Below are 4,068 nucleotides of genomic sequence, written 5' to 3'. Positions count from 1 at the left end.
ACTTAACCCTGTATTGTGTGTGTGGCTTAATGATTACCTTAACTTTTTTCTAACCCTTGGGTATATCTACCTGCTTGTATCCCCCAATAAACGAGTTGTCTCTCTGAAGCTGTCTCTCTGAAGCTTCTCCCGGAGGAGGTCATGCATGATTCCTCTCAGCACACTAGCCCTCTTCAGCAGGGTCCCCAGAACCCCTGGGTGGCCCATCTCCTCCTCTCCTCTGTGGTTGCCTGCAGATGCACAGAGGAGAACCAGCCCCTACAATATATTATATACTTTTCCTCAAATTTGGAGGGCTAGTCTTTATCCTGATCCAGCTTTCTAGCCCAGTTCTCAACTCTGACACCATCTCCCTAGACAGTACTTTTAGCCCACCTTCATATTAGCTATCAGGCTCAGGAAAAAACTAATAAAGTCACTGGCCCCTTGGAACATACTTAAAATAGACTTCCTAGTTTTTTCCCACACAAAAACCCCTAATTTCATCTGTTCTATTGCTACCTTTGGGTTCCTGTTTATTAAACATTTTGTCCTGCTTTATATCTTACTGCCTTTTATCCACCAAGTTGCAGATGCTACAGTGTAGTATCCTGAATTCCCTGGGCAGACAACCTCACCAATATGTCCTGGAACCTTACCTTTTCAGAGATGAAAGTTAGAAACAGGCTGGGGTTATGGATTGACCTGCCAATGTCCATGTTCAGCAGAGAAGCAATTATAGACGCCAGACTGTCCACCTTCTGCACCCCTTAAAGAATTTTGGTCCGGAGTTGTGGAGGGGCGGGTAGTGCGCTGGGCTATATAGTGGGAGGGCTGCTGCGTTGGCAAGAACCACACAAAAGGGGCCCACAGATTCCCTCTGTCTTCTATACAGTGACTTTGGGGCGGGGCAGAGGCATTATTGTATGTTTCTTCTCAGACTCTCCAGAACTTTCCAACTGATGACCCTGGTTAAATTCTTTCCACTTGCCTCTCAGGACTTTAAATGAAGCTTATTTAGAAAACTGGAACTAAGCAAAGGCACTTAAACAAGCATATACTTGAAAAGTGAATATTTTATTTATCTGATGTTTAAAAAAAAAGAATGCCTTTTGTCTGAGTACTGATTACATTGTTAGTACTCAGTGTGCTGAAAATAGAATTGTTTTCAAGGAAAAAAAAATAACCCTACCAGCAATACAATTAAAATGGGAAAGTATAATTTCTTATATAGCAAACATAGCAAAACAGATACACTAGCATTCTGTGAATGTCACTGCTTCTATTATCTAACAAATTGTAGTTTAATTGAAACCAGAAGAGTATTTGGGATCACTAAAAATAAATAAATAAAATTAGAAATAGCAAATGAAAGTGGGGAGGGGCTCACAATTCATTAAACATTTTTTATGACTACAAGTTAATAGGAGTGTACATAAACACCATTTCCACCACCAAAAGACTGTGTCCCATCCCATTCTCCCCCCCCCAGTGAAGCTGAACTTTAAGCATTAAATGAAACATTAAGCATTTTAATGAAAGTGATATGTGACTATTAGGAAAACAATTAAGGCATTTTTTTAGACCTCAGACTTGTGTGCACAGTAGAGGTGAGGTAAGATGCCAACATTCCATAGTGAAATTTACTTGTTCAGTATAAAGAGTTTGTTTGCTTTGCTAACTATAGTAGGATAACATGCATCTAGTTCTTAGTTTCTCTGACTTCTCAGAGCAGCAGTGAAACAAGTCTCAGAATCATAATGATGTTTAAGCATCGACCCAGTTTGTATTATTTAAAACTGTTGAAACCACACACTCATTATGATGGTCTAGAAGAAAGCGGTGAAAAAAACGTTAGTTTTATTTTTCATTTGTAAGACGTGGAGACAGTAAGCTTCATAGTTAGCAAAGTTAGCATAGTAAGCTTCATAGTCCATCAAAACTGCTGGCGATCACAGATGGACCACCTCTTCACTCACAGCCCACAATGCCTCCAACTGTCAAGTGTCGAGGGGCTGTGAAAACCAAAACCAGTCCAGTCTATTGGCAAAGTTGCGACTAGGTGAGAAAGCATATGCGGGAAGAAATCCAACTGAGGCACTGGAGAGATGACGATTCTGCAAAGGAGATAACACCGAAAAACTCCCTAGTATCTCCAGCCCCAAGCCCCACCACAACGCTGAAACACAACTGAAAAGCCAGCTGAGAGCAAAGCAGGTTTCTGGCACCTGCAAGCAGCTGCCACCACCAGCACACAACGGCCAACTCTGCGTCCCTACTTTTTGAAAGCCTGCAGGGGGCACTCTTATTTAGCTTTAAATATATATATTTAAAGTGAGAAACACTTCAGGGCAGAAACAAAGAAGTCAGAATGCACTACAGCATGAAGTAACGAAGCATTAAGAGTAGTGACTACAGGGACTGGGCGGTGGCATACGGGGTACAACATACACATCGTGGTGTGCAGGGACCCAGGTTCAAGCCCCCACACATACCTGAGAGGAAGAGGTTGTGCAAGTGTCTCCATATAGCAAGTGTCTCCCTTCTCTCTCATTTTCTCTCTGCCTCGATCCAAAATAAGTAAGTAAAACATATTTTTAAATAAAGACTAAAGAAGATTTTCCCTGGGGGCCAGGCCATGGCACCCAGGTGAGCATACATTTGAGTGCACACATTACCATGTACAAGGACCTGGGTTCGAGCCTCCACTCCCCACCTGCAGGGAGTTACATTCCACAAGCAGTGAAGCAGGTCTTCAGGTATCTTTTTCCCTCTCTTTGTCCCCCATTCCCTCCCATTTTCTCTCTGTTCTATCAAATAAAAATAGAACAGAAGAAGAAGAGAAAGGGAAAGAAAAAGAAGGAAGGAAGGAAGGAAGGAAGGAAGGAAGACAGGAGTGAAAAGAAAAAAGCGCACTACCCGCCCCTCCACAACTCCAGCCACCAGCTACCAGCCACCAGCTATGGGGAAGATCACCTTCTATGAGGAGCATGGCTTCCAGGGCCGCCACTATGAGTGTAGCAGTGACCACTCCAACCTGCAGCCCTACCTCAGCCGCTGCAACTCTGTGCGTGTGGACAGCGGCTGCTGGATGCTGTATGAGCAGCCCAACTACTCGGGCTGCCAGTACTTCCTGAGGCGCGGGGACTACCCTGACTACCAGCAGTGAATGGGGCTCAGTGACTCCATTCGTTCCTGCCGCCTCATCCCCCACACCGGCTCCCACAGGATCGGGATCTACGAACGAGAGGACTTCCGAGGCCAGATGGTGGAGATCACTGAGGACTGCTCCTCGCTCCAGGACCGCTTCCACTTCAGCGACATCCACTCCTTCAACGTGCTCGAGGGCTCCTGGATCCTCTATGAGATGCCCAACTACCGGGGTCGCCAGTACCTGCTGAGGCCGGGGGACTACAGGCGCTACCACGACTGGGGGGCCGTGAGTGCCCGGGTGGGCTCTTTGAGGAGAGCTGTGGATTTCTATTGAAATATTTTCACTCAGCCCTTTTCTCCATCTGGGAACTAATAAAATATTTCCTGTGTGTTCCATGCAAAAAAAAAAAAAAAAAGAATTTTGGTCCATACTCCCAGAGATATAAAGAATAGGGACGCTTCCAATGGAGGGGATGGGACACAGAACACTGGTGGTGGGAACTGTGTGGAATTGTACCCCTGTTACTTTACAATCTTGTTAATCATCATTAAGTCACTAATAAAAATAAAAAATAAAAAATGACTAATTATTGCATTTTTATATGATATTTAGGCTATATGTAGGAATATGTCATTATTTGTATAAACAGAGAGAAAAGGCAATAAAGAGATCTTAGAGATAGAGTCGTTGCTCAGTGGGCAAAACAAAGGACTTGGATCGTGGGACTCTGAGTTTGAACCCTAGCACAGCATGTGATAGAGCAGTGCTCTGGTCTCCCTCAATTATAATATAAGAAACCCAAATAATAATTGATTGTTATAACTATACCTTCACTTGTTTGTATATGTATAACACACCTCTTTTCCAAACATATGTGCAAAAACTGTTATTTTGGTTATCTCTGGGAGATAACTGAATAACTAGGGGTCAAGTGT

The 4,068-nt window shown here is 43.7% G+C and overlaps 1 pseudogene; it reads left to right on the top strand.

The window, feature by feature from the left end:
* Positions 1–2,895: 2,895 nt before the first annotated feature.
* Positions 2,896–3,791, top strand: LOC103118491 (gamma-crystallin F-like; annotated as a pseudogene).
* The last annotated feature ends 277 nt before the right edge of the window (positions 3,792–4,068 follow it).

Source organism: Erinaceus europaeus, chromosome 13, assembly GCF_950295315.1.
Source record: "Erinaceus europaeus chromosome 13, mEriEur2.1, whole genome shotgun sequence".
In the NCBI taxonomy this organism is placed as follows: Eukaryota; Metazoa; Chordata; class Mammalia; order Eulipotyphla; family Erinaceidae; genus Erinaceus; species Erinaceus europaeus.
Note: the sequence above shows the minus strand (reverse complement) of the source record. Positions and strands in the feature narration are given on the sequence as shown.